This window comes from Aquila chrysaetos, chromosome 7 (genome assembly GCF_900496995.4).
Source record: "Aquila chrysaetos chrysaetos chromosome 7, bAquChr1.4, whole genome shotgun sequence".
NCBI lineage: Eukaryota > Metazoa > Chordata > Aves > Accipitriformes > Accipitridae > Aquila > Aquila chrysaetos.
This window is the reverse complement of record NC_044010.1, coordinates 24234145-24251954: the sequence shown is the minus strand read 5'-3', so window position 1 is coordinate 24251954 and position 17810 is coordinate 24234145. Positions and strand designations below refer to the sequence as shown.

The 17810-nt window shown below is 38.5% G+C and overlaps 1 long non-coding RNA gene across 1 annotated transcript in view; it reads left to right on the top strand.

Annotated features, from left to right (window-relative positions):
* Positions 1-244: 244 nt before the first annotated feature.
* LOC115344155 overlaps positions 245-17810 on the top strand; it is a 43038-nt gene continuing 25472 nt past the window's right edge. The window contains exon 1 of the long non-coding RNA XR_003924451.1: positions 245-351. This is a non-coding gene — a long non-coding RNA (uncharacterized LOC115344155). The remainder of the gene's footprint in view (positions 352-17810) is intronic.

The window sequence follows — 17810 nt, the reverse complement described above, 5'->3', positions numbered from 1 at the left end:
ACTCTAGGTTTTCAAACCTAAAAGAAAAAAGCTGGTTCCTTTCCTGCTGTAGTCATTTATATGAGTTCATGCAAAATGTGTGAATGAACATTAACTCTTTCCCTATGCTCTTTCACTACATGCTCCACTTGCCTATTTTAAACTGACTAAAAAAAGCAGCTGAAACCTCCTATCATGGTCCCTCCAGCCAATTTTGCAGTGGGTGGTACCCTCTGACACAGGGGTGGTAGCAACCAGCTAAAAGAAAGTCATAGCTCCAGCATCTACTTGATTAGGGAATGCATGTCAATACCATAGGAGGTATGTAGTCAAAAACCAGATCAAGAGGATTATGCTGCTACAAGGAAGAATGTAAGATGCATGCTTGTGTACTGGGGAGTTCCTGAGCCTTTACATTATCCCTGGTGGATTCCTGTTATCCCAACTGAACCTTAATGGGATAATCTTCCCATAAAGCCAAACACATGATAGGTTGAAGAATTCCTCAAAATAACAAAAACTAGACAGCATTGCAATCAGGTGGGTGACTTTTAAGCCTATGTAGAGAAGAGCCCTCCTATAATCACGGAAACCTCATGCTGGAAGTCTGCTTTATGACCATGGGTGCTTACTGCTGTATTGTGCTAGCAAACAGGGACTGACTGTCAAAGGATTAAATGTCTTTTGTGGGCAAAGTGAGAAATACACTCTTTGACTGTTTGCTCCAATTGCCCTTCTGTGGTGTGGGTTTTCTCACTATAGCTGTTAAGGTCTGCAGAGTGAACTGGCTCGCAGATCCCTGTGAAAAATAACTGACTTAGCAGAACAGGTTACTTTTAGTTCAGTGGTCAGGTCAGGTCACTAGCTAAATTTATACGATGGCCACTCAATGCAGTTGTCTGGCTGCACAACCAGGGAAGGCTGAGGGATAAGAGGCAAAGGGTAGAGCTGTCAAAATGGGGACTTCTTAAGCTGACTTCACAGCTGAAGACAGGTTATTGTGCAACACCAGAGTTAAGCCATAGCTTGACATGCAATAAATCCTATCTGAGGGCTTCCAGCCAGGATCAAAACACTGTGACCACATGCTGTAAAGCACGTGACTTAATTTGAGCTCACTCTGCTGATTTAGTTTTCATTAAAAAAATCTAATAGGTTAACTGATCGGTTAGCAGGCTTTATTATAGTACACCAAGTGCCAGTTCTCCTGCAGCTGATGTAAAGCCGACTGAAAGCTTCACATTTTGTGTCATCAGGCTGACTTCACACAAGTTCAACTGTGTGTCCATGCCTTGTGTGGCCAAATTTTTCCAAGTGATAGGCTTGCCAATACACAGATTTGGTTTTTATGATGGTAAAGCTGTGCCTTTATGCTTGTGTGCCCTACAGAATATGAGGTTGGACCTCAGTCTAATGGCAAGCAACATGCCTAGTGAAGGAGCATATTTACATATACCAACTGAAGCTTTACTCAATGCTAATTTTTATTTGTAAATGTATGGCTCTTGCAAAGGTCTTTTTTATATAAGTCACTGTTCTGAAAAATTCTAGGACGAAGTAGGTATCAGACTTGAAGTCGGATGTCCCCCAAAAGAGTGTTAAACTTGGAGGAATATAATCTAAGTTTAAAGAATAAACTTTAACTCATCAAAGGTTTTATGACAGCATTCCACATGAAGTATTTTTTGCTTAAACTGCTTGAAAGTCTTTCTTGGTATAAGGGAAGGAAATTATTGAACCCAGGCAAAAATTTGCTTGATAATAACTACACAATCTTTTGTCTGGCAAGTTCTTAAATGTAGGTGTTTAGTGTACATTGCCTTTCCAATTCTTTCCACACTGTGTTTTCAGTAAATAGACAGAACTGAAATGAGGATAGTGGATATTTCTCTAAATTACTCCACTTTCCCAAATGGATTCATATTGATTTTATGAATGCATCTTCCAAACAAATAATCTGTTTCTGCCAGCTAGATGTGCCAGTCTCTACTTCAACTTAATTACCACACAATGTTGCATGAGATTGAAATAAAACCTTGCTAGCTGAAAATGAAGAAAAGAAATTTTATCACATCTTGGTACATACGTGTCTTCAAGCAGATCATAGAATAATTGCTGATTGATTTATACTTTTTCCCCCTCTCTCCATGTAGTGAGCCCCCTCCAGTCAAAATGCTTATACTGTGGTCCCTGGTACTCAGCTTTTACAGCATTGCATTATTGGCTTTGTGTGCCAAAGCTATCGTTACTTCCTAATAGATTTATGTGTTATCTTTGCAAATCCCTTGTGTTATGTACATAAATCACGCTTCTCATGAGCTTAGAAATCCCTTAAGATAGTGCTGCCTAAATCATAGCCTTGTTGAAAATACCTTTTAGTTTTTGAACAGCTGTGTGTTTGAGCTCACTGCTAACATAAGGCAATTGGAGCATCTGGCTAAACTTTTTTCAAGGTTTGCTTTGGCAATAGCCTAGCTGATAAATATTGATGAATCTGTATTTGAAAGAACAACTCTTTGTGCAGAGGTCTCAGCAGAGAGGGCAGGCAAGGAATATCATTTGGAACTGCAGAGCTATACATCTGTGTTGAACAAAGTCTGTGTTGTTGCTTTGTTTGCTGTGTGTTATATGAAAGGGACTGACTGGGAACAGGGGGAACTCTGCCTCTTTCCCCTAGTCCCTTCCTTGTGCACTGGCTGAGATGATACCTCTCAGTGGGAGCTGATGAATTTTCCTTCCCTGGGAGGAGCAAGCCATGTTTTGGGGAGAGAAGCTGCTACAGTGCAGAGTGAGGCAGGTGAAGAAACCAAAGGGGAAATACAGAAAAGGAGGGAGTACAAAGAAAGACTGTGGAATTCCAGGGAATATGAATACATATTTTAGGCATTTATGCAGTGATCATTATAAGGAAGTGGCCAAAGCCCTGGCTCAGAGTCCTAACCCCATCACTATGTTTTAGGAACATAGGACTTCCAACATTCATCTCATCCCTGGTCTCACGTAAGACAATTCTGAGGAGCAGATTCCCAGAAGTTTCCTGCAACAAGTTAATACAGAATGATCTTTCCCCAAAGCATCATCTAATATCTGGGCCAGTAGTGAGGTTAAAATAGATGTGAGTGAAAATCAGCCTTTGCAAAGAGAAAGTGATAGTATCCAAGGGAAGGTCCCATCTAAAGCCAGAAAATTGTTTTTTTAAATAAGGAACTTAAGGAACAGAGATGTATGCTGGAGTTCCCAGACTCAAAAATACTGTTGTAGATTGTACTAGGGGAGGAGAGAGAGCAGGCTATAGTCTTCATATGTGGAGAGTGCTGCTTTGATTGTTTGTCTGCTGAGTTATAATGCTTAATATTGGCAATGTGGTTAAGTTCATTGTTTTATCTTTAGCCTTATAACATTGATAGTTTACTGAAAGGTCAAGAACTTAGATAATCTAACTACACTTATTTGACTTCTTTACTTTTGTTAAGTTTCTAGCGAATATGACTTGCAAAGGAAAGCTTGAAAACATGACCCACACCACCAGTGCTCAGCCAATAGGCAAAAAATCATGGTTTTTTTCCCTAAAACTAAGATAACACTGGGGACTGTCTTATCATTCACAGCTGACAGTACTGTGTCTGTTAGTCTCCAATGGCTGCTTTTAGTTACTTTGCAGAGATTAATTAAATGGAAGAAAGTAGATATGATTTAGTGGAAAACTGCTGAAGCCTTATTTCTTGGAGTTTTCTTTTAGTTTACATCTAAGAGAGAGAGAGAGTTGTAGCCCTACTACATCCATAATGCAGGATCCAAGAACATGAGGATCTGTTACCCTGATAGTTATTCATGTGAATCTAGAAATTTTAACAAAATATCAGGTCTACATTGTACATAAATCTGTAGGTTTAAAAAGTCATCGCTGCCTTGAGCAAGACAACGTAGGGTTGATTGATCACTACTGTACTGTGAACTCAGACTGTAGGATTCTAAGTCCAGAATACTGATGGTTAGTTTCAGTTACCAAAACAAATATTGCATCATATTAGAAATGTAAACAGAAAGAAGATGCTGTTTAATACCATTTTATGGATTTTTAAAATATTCAGGTTAACATCTGCTACCAAATTAGAATCTGAAAACATTCTCACAGCATATTGCATTTACTAAAATTCTGTTTTTTATTAAAGGAATAATGCAGTAAAAGTAAAACAAACAAACAAACATATTAGCTGAAAGGGCTAGATTCAGGGATGCACTTTGCATTATGGAATCTCCTATGTGAGTACATGAGTGCAAAGTGAGTATGAAACATTAGCTTTTGTATTTGTAGCATTTAAAAATCATTTTGCAACATCATTATTAAGTATACCTAGCGCAGCATTGTGGTGAATGAGTGTTTAAATTTTCCAGCAGAAAACAAATAGAGTTAAATTCCAACTTACGTTAAACTGATGCAAATCAATTTCCTGTCTGGGCTGAAAATCAAAGCAGGTTTTGATCCAAGTACTGTGCATAAATCAGGTATTCATCGTATGTAAATCCATACAGTTTCACTCCTTCCCTTTCAGTCATATTATTCCAAGAGATAATGTTTCTCCTGTATACATACATACTCCACAAGCTGATCAGTTTAAAGCTCAGCCAACAGTGTATTCAAATCATTCATGTCTTTAGAAAAAGCAGTGTGAGTCACATAGAGGTGACTGAAGTATCATTCTTGCGGTTGCAATGACATTAACTATGTTTAGTGTTTGGGACTCTAAGGATCAAAGCTCTCTCTTTTCAGGTGTTTCTACCCACTTAGAGTCCTCTTAGAAATACAGGAATTGAGACTGAAAAAAATCTAGTGAGGGAGATACTTTAAAAATGTACTTTAAATAAACCTATGGCTTTGACAATTTTTATAACATGGAAGAACAAAATTTAAGATTATAAATAGATGAAGTCATATTTAGAAAACTTCCTCAGGTATAGGAGCATTACTATGAAGCCATTTTTAGTTTCCGTGTGTTTTATGAAGCTAAACAAAATGTGGTTTAAAATGAAAGGAGATAAATCTTTGTGCAGTGAGCAGCATGTTCATGGATGTCTCTGTCATAGAATAATGTGGTTTTTAAAATTGTAGATGGGTTCTGGAGGTAAATGGACAAATCACAGAAAAGAAATCCACTGAAAACACATAGCAACTGTGAAAAGTACATAGAAATACAGGGATTTCCTGAGCTACCTGGAGATGCTCTAGAAATATTAGGGAGAAATATCATACATATGTGGGCTTTCATCTCCTCCAGGCATCTACTTAAGGTTACTGTTCTCTAATAGGACACTGAGCAATGCAGACCTTTATTCAGACCCACTAAATTCTTAATCCTGAATCTAGGACTCGGCAAGACTTTGGGTCTTGTTGAAAAGTTATAATCACATCTTCCTATAAAATTAACTTTAGGGGCTGGCAAGCCCATCTGACTTTTCAAAGGTGTGCTATATCCTAGCTGTACTCAAGCTCCTTGGTCCTTGCTGGTTTTGCATTCCTTTACTTGAGGTAGCGCTTCTGGAGACCTCCTGTGACCTGCAGTTATGCACTAGGCTCAGCTCTTTCAAAGCAAAGAGCAAAAGCATGACTGTGTAATTTTCTAGGTTATATGTGTGCAGATGTCGTTAATCAGTGCTAGATTAGGACGCTTCAGATTTCAGATTCCAGCTTCCATTTTAGTTGTTGCCAAGGTTTGGATCTTACTATGGATAACAAACATGGGAAATGCTGAAATTGATAAAACCCAGGCAATTTGCTTGAAACATATGAGGTTAATATTATGTCCAGAATATGACATAAAGTGTTTTGGCTTCATTCTCTGAAAAAGGAAGATAAGAGATCATTCTGTGTGCGGTGCTGTGGACTGGTGATTCATGGAAACTTATGAAAAACAGCAGTGTATTTATAACTTTCATGTAATGAAGGCAATGTATTTTGATTATGGCAAAGCTTAACATAAACTTTGGCATGACCTTCAATAGTGACATAGACCATAGCCATGAGAGCAGGTGGATATTGTTATCTAAATTGTTATAAGTCAATTTCTTTACTAATTTGGAACAATCATGTATGAAGGCTTCTGTAAGTTGTCAAAAATTTTTTTCACTACTGTTTTGATAGATCACATTTATCTTCTCCTCTGCTAGCCCACAAAGCCCTAACTCCTTGCACAGGCTAGAAATAAAGTTGTGGTTGCATACCACAAAAATGCCCACCACAGAGTCATGCTGAGGGTAAGCCAACGTTGAACTGCAACGTGTATAAAGGCTATTGGACATGCTCTGCATTATATGCTACATGGGACAATACTGCAGGTACAGGGGAATATATTGTGAGTGACTTCTCAGAAACTATTGGACTGGCCAATGCTGCATATACAGCCAATGATTTCCAGTTCTGAAGAAGAAAATAGATAGCTGGTTGGAAAATACTGCCTGCAGGAGGAGTTAAGACACTTGAGGGTCTCCTACCTCCTGAAGGACACTCACCTGTGCAGGGACTTAGGTTTCCCAAGGGAGGAAACAAATTGAATGCAGTGAAAGTAAATTCTAAGGCATTGGGTTTTCATTGATAGTTCCCTTGAGCCCACCAGGGAAAGCATGGGAGTTGTTGTGCCTCCCGGAGGCAGGAAGAATGGAGAATGAAACACCTACTGATGTACACCTCTGCAGGATGTGGCTTCCCCTTCTGCTCTACAAATTCAGACCAGTTAAGCAGTGTCAATCAATATCCTGTTGGAGAACTCACATATCTATTTCTCTGTGAACTCCTTGGCATACCTTTGTTAGTGAAATAAGGACTGAAAGCAGCCTATGTCCTGTTTTCACAGCATTAAAACAACTGTCCCTGATTCTAGCTCATTTTGTCCAGCAGTGATGGTCATACTTTTTTGTACCTTCTCTATAATAAGGTCTCTCTTGTGGAAAACCATTTCACTTCATACCACTAACAACACCTCTGAGGGGGTTAGCGGTCAGTTCAATTTGATTTCTCCACTGAGTCCCAATAAGAAGATAAAACAAGTCAATAAAGCAAGTAAGGACCAGGTATGGACCAGGTTAGAAACACAGCAATTCCAGGAAAAGAGGAGCAGGATTTGGACATTGTTTAAAGTGAGCGATGGAAAAAAGTCAACTCTTTGATGTGTGTTTTAATACTTTGTGCTTCATTTGAAAGGAAAAGCACTTGACAATAAGACCTAAAAATTCTAGCAGCAGCCTCATCAAGCATCACTTGTTAAGCTAATAATGTTCTTCCCTCGAGGAGCTTTGTGGTCACAGACTCCTGAGAACAAAGCACTATCATATTTAGTGTATGATTCACCTGGAGCCCTGCCAGGCATGCTAGACGAAGAGGTTTATCATGTCCCCTATGCTTTCAATTGACCTGTTGCTTGTTGATATAGGGGACGGTGTTCGGGGCAGTCTGAAGAAAGATGGTGTGGGCTCCATACAGAAATTCTAAATATAATCCAATCTGTTCAAGCCAGTGAGAGGTATGGTATTGATTAGAGATAGACAGGTCTCTTCACCTTTTCTGAATAAGACAGAATAGGGTAATGAATGCGTTGGAAAGATGTCCACTTTCTTCTCACATCATACATTACCCTAACATATCTTTGGCCTATTCCCAGATTTCCTTTCAGAGCCAGTTTCCCCTCAGGAGAGGAGGACTCCCACGCTAATTGTAGTCTCATTTCTAGTGAGTTGTGATGTTAGTAGAAGCTCTGCTTTATTATTTCCCCCCCTCGTATGACAGAAAAATATGCAGAAAAGTGTGGCCTGATCGTGAAGTATTCACATGGCAGCAGGTATATCAATTGCCCCAGCTGTTGTACTTTCATTTCTACCATCAGGCTGAATCCTTTAAGACATTTACAGCTAAATTACCAGAAGTGCAATGTAGAAATTTTGTTTGTATGGAAAGATCTAATTCATACCCAGTGCTTGATGGTGGGGGGTTTTCAGGAACCACATGCATATTTCTCATCTTCCTGGAAGGCATAGGGGAAAGCAGGTCAGTATAACAGCATATCCTTGCCAGTCTCTTACTGAGCAAGCGTTTCAACCACAGGATGAAAGCTAGGCAAAACAGTGTCTGATGTGATACACTGAGCAGGCTACTATAGCTCTTTAGAAAGCCATGCCAAGTGTAGGGTGAGAGCTCTGAAGTGGCTGTGGCAGTGGCAGTGGCTGGGGTAAAGCCTGTGGATTGTGGACTTTTTAGAATGACAGATAAACTGGAGGGGTGCACAAGTACCCAGGTTCTCCGCTCACGGCAGCCACACGTTCCTCACCTGTTCTTGCATGTGTTGCATGACTAGAAGTAAATTTGGGATGTGACCAATGTTCAGGTTTGTGCCACCTGTTCTGAGACCCCATACACAGCCACATGCCCCAGCAGGTGATGCTGGGCACAGGTGCTGAGCCAAGGGCAAGCTGACAAGTGCAGAATGGCCACTGCCATATGGAGCCGGTGGTCACCCACGGGATACGTTGTGGCAGACCCCGGCCTGTCCTGGCGAAGTGATTAGCAGGTGCACTTGAGTTTGGATTGCATCATGCTACTGCTTTCATGTGTTTCTGCAGGTCATTGACTTGGTGTTCATATTTCCCCATCCTGAGAAAGCTGATTGCAAATCTTTTCCCATGTATTTCATCCATATTGTGAGGACAGAACTGGTTTCATTCATAGTTTGTTGTTTGGATTTTTTTATCCCATTAAATGCAAGCTACCAATGTGGAGTCATTTGCTCTTTTTTTAGGGAAAGAACAAGCTTTGAAACTTTTGAATTGTTTTCAGAAAGCTCAGAAAATGTTGCCCTTTCTTTCCACAATTATGTTTTATAAAATCAAGACTGTGAGTTAAAAATAAAATTTCTGTTTACCATTGACACAAATTGGTCTTTCTATCCATGTAAAATGTGCTTTGTTGTTTCAACATGGTCATATAGTTCAGATTTTATATTTAATTAAGGAGTTTCTGGCACATATCAGATTATAGAAAACAGAGAGAGAGAAAGCTATTAGGTCAGTGAGTCTAGATTTCCACATAATAATTTTCCACATAATAATAATTCCACATGAATAATTTTAAGAAGCAGTCACTCAGCAGAAAAAGGAAAAACTTCCTGAGACTATTGTTAGACAAACTGTTGAAGGAACAAGGGGAATTACAGAATTTACATTTTACTGAGGTCTTATAGACATCTCTGGGCAATATTCACAAAATCTGATTATTTCAGTAAAAACATCTCACCCAATCAGAGTAGTGATGACCAGAACTCAGTTGCGTGCCACCTCCTAGAAGCTGTTTGAACCATGGAGCTGCAGTTATGATTCCTTTTCTTTTTTTCTGTTTCCAGAAAATTTGGAATCAGCTCATTGACTGTGCAAAGACAAAAAGCCAACTGAAAAAACAGACAGAAGATCAATAAATAGCAACAACTGACAGAGTGAGCCCATAGAGCTTCTCTTTTGGTATTGTCCAGACTACTCTCCTGAAATCTGTAGGTCTGAATTACCTCTAGCAAAGGAACAAATGTGTCAATGACTAAGATATTTTGTAAAAAGTAGTCATGGTAAATGCTGTCACCAGCTGTAGAAGTATTTATGACCCAGGAGCTCCAAGTCACATGTCCCTCAAATGGAATTGGAGTTTAAATACTCCTCCTTCCAAGCATTATTTTTTGATTGAATTAGATATCTGCTTACTCAGTCATCCTGCTGCTGTGGATTTCAACCCCAAGTGTCTGAACAGGGCTGTATTGCATAGCAGACCCATATGCCTGCATAAGGCAGCCGGACTCTACTTTTGGAGAAGTGAAAAAAAGTTGGACACTCTCAGGAAGGAATTCCCCAGTGGTCCTACATTCTGGTGAAACAGCAAGGAGAGAGAATAAAGAAATTCAAGAAATGTCCAGCCGTCAGCACTCAAACACAGAAAATGAAACAGCTCCTTACCAGGGTCCCAGGTAACTCTAGCTAACAGACTGGACACAAAATGAAAGGTTGAAAGACTGAACTATCTAGAGATTTAGGGATTAAAACTGTGATTTGGAGTGGTGTGTCAGGAGCAAGCAGAAGTTGAGGAAGCTCTGTGATGCCCTGGTGTGTCTCCAGGCCGAGGTGTGGCATCGAACAGACATATTTCTGCATGATCAGAAGTTTGCTTATAGTCTCCCTGTGTAACTCCAAATCCTTGTGGCGAGCAGTTGGAGAAGACTTCCACTTGATTTCTGCGTTCAGTGTCAGCTAATGAGTTTATTGAGGAACATCTTTTAAGGCTTCGCTTGGGCTGCAGATAAAAAAAAAAAGTGTATGGGGAAAAAAAACAAAGGCAAGATTCCTTGCCAAAGTAAAACTTCTCTGACAGGTATGTATATGAACACTTTAAAAAGCGTTTGTACCACATGTTAGAGAGAGAGACAAATGTCTTTCGTGAGCTGCAGTTATAATATAACCAGAGAAATCCACCATCCTCAGGCAGGCCAGAGTAAGTAGAGTTACCAAGGAATTTTAGCCTATGCAATGAGGTGGGTACGCTTTAACATGCAAAGCAGCAAATGTCTCCCTTGATTTTTGCATCCAGCTTGTATCACTTCCTCGTTCACTGTGAGCTTGAGCAAGTTAGCCCTCCACCAAACCCCTCTCAGCTAGATGCTATTATTTCAATTTGAAGCACCTGCTTTAGTCCAGGGAAGACCAGGACTGTGTTTATGGTTTATGGTAGAGTCTTAGTCCCCATTGTCTTGGGTCATGGTCTTTACCACATTCACTTTGTTGCCTGGACTATCTACTTGCAGTTGCAAACTTGACTTTTAACATAATTAGTGACAGAGCTCTGCTTTTTAATGTCAAAAGATTTCTTGGCTGCTTTTCCCAACCTGCTGCTCCCAGTGTTTGGAGCCTGCACTGAGCCTGAAAGCCCATTACTGGCTGTCATCAGCGAAATAAGATATCAAAAAAAATTGCTGATGCGTCATTTACTGCAACTGGAAACCACTTAATTAATATACTGGTTTTATGTCTTTAGTAATTAAAATTTAATTAATTCTTTTTCCTTATGAGTGTACAGAAGGGGTAACTACTCCTCCAACAAATGCTTTACTTACTGTTTTAAAGGCATTTGGAAATTGTCTTATGAGAACTAAAACATTCTCTTCATAATGCTTCCCTTTTTTCCTTCCAGCTAGCTGATGAACTAAGAACTGAATCAGTAGAAATTATGCTCAGAGCTGATGGCTCATCTATTTCCTTTCTTTGGCTGCTTTTACAAGTAGGCAATGAAGGTGCTGACTTGGCAGGCTTCAGAGCCAAGACTTTTTAAGACCAACTAGTGATTTGGAGTTCTTATGTTTTATATGCCTGGCTTGAAACACTGTAGAGGCAATTGATTTTCAGAGGAATGGTACTCAGCACTTTGTAGAAATCCAAGCCTTTTCTAGCACTTTCAGAATTATTGAGTACTTTTGGAAATCTGGGTCCAGGTCTTTGAGTTCAGTGTCTGACATTGAAAATCTGGGTGCAGTTTTGCTCCAATGCCTCGGAGGGTTTGGACTGCCAGAGCCCTTTGGAGGAGAGAGGTTCATTTCAGATATTTCTTTCCACCTTCTCATGCTTCTTTTGTTTCCTGCTCTGTTTAGGAGCTGGAAGGAATTGATAAAGCTTTCATTTCTCTAGATAAAAATAAAATCTATGATACATGCTGCTTTGGACCTCTGGAAGTACTTTGAAGTTCAGTTTGAGGCCACAGGTGGTTTGGGTGGAAAACAGAATGACAGAGTATTTTGAATTTTTCAAATGTGTTATTTTGGATAGAATTATAGATAGATTCATGGAAGAGGAGGTGTTCTAATTTCTAGTCAGTGCCTACTTGAAGTCACAAGTCAGAGCACACAAAAGATCGAAAGCAAGGCTACAAAACCAAAGGAGTATATATGTACATGCTCTCTCCTGGGTTATAGCAATTCATCAAGCAGAGCAAGCAGTGAAGAATGTGCACTTTCTGCCTTGCTTCCCAGGTCATCAGGAAATGCACTGGTTGACTTGTCTGGCTTTCAGCAAGATAGGGCTACAAATTTTGTCAGCTGCAGTGTGGGAATAGCCAGGGAGGGATAAAGCTGTACACGTTTATGTCCCAACACTTTCTAACCAAATGAAAGCAATGAGGGAAAAACAGTACCTACAAAGAAGGGATGAAAATTTTTTTTCCCAAATACATAAAAAACAAAGAAAACATTTCACCAAGCAAACACGTCTCCATTTTTATCAGTAGGGACTATTCTGTAGTCGCTGAGCCGGACTCAGCCTGGACCATGTCAAGTAGAACAGGCTGAGACTGAACAATAAAATATAAATGGAGTGAGATAAGAAAAAATCTTGGGTTTGGGGTTTTTTCCTGCAGATTGAGAAGCAATTGACCTTAAACCAGCAGATTAAGCTGTCAACCTAAGATTGACAGCTGTGCTGTGCTATCTGAAGTTGAATAATGGGATCCATAGACCGTTCTGAGTGGGTCAACTCAGCACCTCAAAATAATCTTAATATCAATTTTATAGTTCTCCTAAACAACCTTGTGGTGCTAAATGGGACTAGAGATGGGGGCATAAATTAAGAGCATTACATTAATGATCTACCTATAACATTAGGTAAATGCACAATCATTTTAAGAAGAAATGTAGTAGAGGAAGTGAGTAAGTAGTGTGATGCATTCCTATTCTAAATTTCAAGGGCAAATAATTATTCTGATTTGCTTTTCTCACTGAACTACTTTCCTTTTTAGCTATAATTATTTCACCTACATGTGCAAATTTGGACAGAATTTAAAAGTAAAAAATCAGGTGCAAGACATCACATAGCAATTGGTATGCCAATTCACTCCATTTTAAACATTCTTCCAAACAAGAACCACTTCTGAGGGACTTGACTTAATCATACAACCAGGGCCAGGACAAGGAACATCTAAACATCAAGAAGCTTCCTTTAACACTCCGTAAGCACTAGTTTTCCCTCCTTCTTTCTGCTCCACTGCCATCATAGCAACCAGCTTCCAGTGGTTAATTTTAAGATTAGCTATTTCCCCCATTTGTGGAAACTAAGTATTTTCATTAGAATATGAATTTGAATAATATTTATCCCACTAAAATGAAATAATCTCCTTAAAAATGCAGCATTGTGAAACTTTAAGTAGATAGAGAAAGGGTAAGTGTTTTCTTAGGAATTCTGCTGCTAATCCCATGCCATACAGACTCAAATCATGAAAGAGACTAGAATAGGAGAAAAACCAGAGCAAATCCTGAAATAGCGTGTTACTTTTTAACTGTAGTGAGCTTGTGCTAATTTATTATAAAGAAGCTATTACTTTTGGACAAGAATAAAATTAGTATATGAAACTCATTGACTGTCCTCCAATATGATTATAATTATATAAAGTTATTATTACACATAATATGCTGTCCAAGTGCACTTCCAGCATTTTACTTTGGCTTTTTGTTACACACCTGCTATCTTGGTTGTAAGTCCATAAGACAAAAGAACAAGGGCTTCTTAAAAGTTTTCTTTTCCTGTCTCAAAAAAGAAATCAGCGTGAAAGCCCATAATATTGCTCACTCTGAGGAAATACAAGACTATGAAGGAAACTAACCTTATTGAGTTTTTAATGCCACCCTCCATAAGAACATCTTTGATCAGACACATCTGGTGCCTTTTAAAGAAACAAAGCTGGTTTAAAAAACTAAACAAATCACCAGTCCTTTTTAAATTTTGACTTATAAATCAGTAAAATTAAAATAGATACTCATCAATTTCACTGAAACTTTTAAAAGGAAACTAGACACAAAGGTCTCTACTACTTTAATAATGGAGCATCTGCCCTGTCAGTCAAGTAGCAAAAAGCAAGCCAATAGTTGTATGGCTTGTCTCAGAAAAAAATATTCTGGGTGTACCTTCACATTAAAAAGGAATTTTTGCTCCAAATGCCAAACTGATCAACAGAATTTCAGAAGATAAATGTTTATTTGCCAGCTATTTCTGTACCAATATTAGCAGGCATACTGCACTGCTCAGACAAAGCAAGGGGAAAGACCAATATCATGGATATGACAAGAAGTAAGTATATACAGTGTCTTGGTTTTGGGAGTGTTAAGCTGTGGTAAATCCTAAGGAAAAATGATTATCTCAACCTCGTTAATTTGCTAATTTAATACTCTCCATCAGTCCATTACTCAAATGTGCAGTTCATATATGTTATGGCTAAGAATATTACTTGAGAAAGATTTGAAAAAAATGGACTGTAAAGATTATGTAATTGAGAGGAGGAAGGAAAGGAAAACAATTTCAGTTAAATAGGGTAAAGTAAAATTTGGATTTAAAATTATTTTTGCCAAATTCACAGTCTCAAAAATCATAGTTATGCTCACCAGAATTTTGGTAGATATATCTTAAAAAGTCATATGTCAGAGCTTGTTAGTACCTCAGAGTGATAACAAATTATTTTTTAATGTTATGAAATTTGTTTGAAGTAAGATAGCAACAATTCTGCATATCTCATACACAATTTGAAAAGCCACAAAGTAAATAAAACTGGGACAAACAAGGGCATTTTAGGGCCATCTTCTCTTCAGAAGCACTCATCCTGTTGATCTGATGAAATCGAGACCAAATAGGCCTGTATGTAACACCAGAAATTTTAAAATGTTGTAAAATAACCATGAATCCAGCATCACTTTGACATATGAGCAAGCTATGACTGTCTTTTGTAGACATAAAAATGTTAGAAAAATAGATTATCAAATAATTCTACTGTTTTTTTCTCATAACAGATAAATTAAACCTGTGAAATACCTAATAAGTATTTAATCTGTATGTCATAAATATTATTTAAATATGATGTTAACCTTACAGTGATTGCATAGGTAACATAATGGTTTGGTGCTGTCTAGCAAATCAACTCCACCCAAAATTTCTGTCGAAGTCTTCTCACACCTTCAAGAGAATATATTCAATGGCCGATGTAATTAGAAGCAAACACCAGGCCAAAGACTGGAGCAATATCTATGTTTAAAGTGGTTTTATTTAATACTGTACTAGGACCCAAATTCAATTGTATGCCAAGTGATTGAACAAAGGCTCACACTCGTGTATGTTTTTGAGCTATCCCACAAACACCTGCAAGGAGAATGTTTAAGCTCATATTTTGCTCATAGGTACAAGAATAGATACAAGCGTCCATCAACCTGCAGTGGCTATGTACCTAACAGTGTTTTTACAGTTATCAGGTATCAACATAAGTTGAAGCAGTAGACAGGCAGGATGTGAAAGTCTGTGCTACCCTGAGAAGGTCATGGATGTGGCTTAAATGCCCAAGCAATAAGCACCTGAAGATTGTCAATGTGAATGAATGCAGAGAAAATACATAGGTGTGGCAGCACAACATAAGTCTCTTAGCCTATGTTTCAAGAAATTTATATGTATCCAAGTAGACTTATATCTTCTATTTTGTTCTCAGGTCTGAGATATAATCAATGAAGACTATTCAAATTAAACCACCTCATTTGCCAAATGCTAGTCACAGAATTGTGAGAGCAAAATATGCAGCTTATATCACTGTCAGAGCTATTAAAATAACAGAAAATATTATAAAAATCTTGATGGTTTAGGAAATGTTAAAATCTAAATACTGAATTTATTTTAGCAAATTCTGCTTTAACAGTTCCCATTTGTTTTCAGTCTTTGTCATTTTCTTTTTGTGCTGGACTCCCTGTCTATCTCTTATTTCCTATCAAATATTGCAGTCTTCCCATTTACTGAGCTGATGCTCAAGTCCTGTTCACAGTGCATGAAGGGAGATGATACACTTTGAGGTGATCACTTCACAGAAGAGAAGACAGGCAGCAGGTAAATGAACCACAATTTGCATGAAGCAGCGTGGTTTCCCTCCTGAATCAGAATTTTGAGGATTGGGGATTTTATTTTCCTTTTTTAAAATTGAAGGAAAAAAATCTGTCTTGTCTTTTTAATTACATTCAAAAATCTGAGAAAATCAGAAACTTCTGAAAATATCCAATTCAATAGAAAATCCAATAGCATTGCCAAAAATTTTGCTGTGATCAATCTTTAAAATGTTCAGCAGCCCTCAAGTTGATTAATTCAATTGTAAAACCTCATTTTTTAATAATTTTGGTCACAAAGTTATCAAAGTCTGTCATCTAGCCAAGCATCCAAAATGTTACCATGCAAATTTAATGATCAATCACAAGATGGTAACACAAAGTCATCAGAAAGATCATTGAAATTAACATCCATTGAACAAACCAAAGATGTAATAGATTTGTGTGAACCAATCTGGCCAAACAATCTGGTAAACAAAAAAAAAAAAAAGATATAAATTTCTCAGCCAGTATTTCACAAGAAAAATTCAGCCTGTTTATGTACAAAATATATGCAAGGCTGGAGAAAATGAGGAAGAACAATTAAGCAAATGAATCGACACCTCAGCAGTGCTGGCTGACCTACACTAATTGCTGAACCTGGGCATCCGTTCTGATGAGCGCTGCGTTCAGAAGAGTGATACGTGCAGCAGCTTTGGTCGCTTGTATTTCATCAAGTAAATACTGCAGGTGGTATAATCAGCAGAATTAATTCTGTTAGACTATGTAAGAGGCTGCCAAAAAACTGTGCTTGATGGTTCACTTCTTCACTAACATTTCCAGCAAGTATGTCACTAGTGCTAAGTGGCTTGGGGGCTGCTGCTGCTGCATGAGAAGCTATAATATGCTGAGCTTTGTAAATGTGCCCATTTATACAGTCCATGAAATTCACACTAATTGATCTGCATGGAAAAGCAGCTCCCTGTTCCATTACCATGTCTTCCAAGTGCCTTTTAGGAACCAGCAAAATCGATACGTTTCTGTAAATAAAATGAGAGCTATATCTGTGTGGTTATAAATTTGATAAAAAGCTGGCAAATTTAAACTAATAACACTTTAATAAAATATGTATCTGTAGATCAGTAATTATGTCCCCATGGCCACATTTAACTTGAAAGAAAATAATATACCTTTGAAAATAAATACTTTATCATTTACTATTATGAGACATTTTTGCCTCTACATTTTAGTTTCCTAAATGCATTTTAGTGTTGTTGCTTTAATTATATTTTAGTCATGCTGAAAAAAAGACCTATGAACATGCATGAACAGGTTCATAGGCAGTCACTCAGTGGCTGCAGCTGCGAGCAAAAGTGGCTGGGTTTATGCTATCCCAAGCTGTCCCAGGCTACAACGATGTGGATCTGCCTGAGCTCAGCCCTGCATCCCAGGTCCAGCACTCAGCAAAAGAGCTGTAGTCTTACAGTCTGTGGCCCACGTCTTCTGTAGGAGAAGCATAGTCCTTGTAGACTGGATACTTGCCCCATTTTTCCAAGCCCAAAGTTAGTCATGCTTCAATGAAACACCTTTCCATGTAATACTATCAATAAGCTCCCCTGTGGCGGTTGGGCAGTCTATGGGGAGTCTGTTGGTTAGATCTACCAGTCCCTGGAGCAGACGGTTAGCTATGGCCACCAGTTCATTGCCTCTGGCTATCCCAGCTCTTGTGGCCATGCTGATTCAATGCTGGTTTTGACCCTTCTTTCCTGACTTTGCGAAAGATGTTGCCAGCTCATCTCTAGTGTGTCCAGCCAAGAGATTAATGTCTTGCAACAATGAAGCAACCTATTATAACACAACTGTTCCTTTGCAATCTTTGTTACCCATCATGAAGTTCTGTTGGCTCTCAGAAATGAAAAAAACCTGTCAGGCTCTTTTATTTTA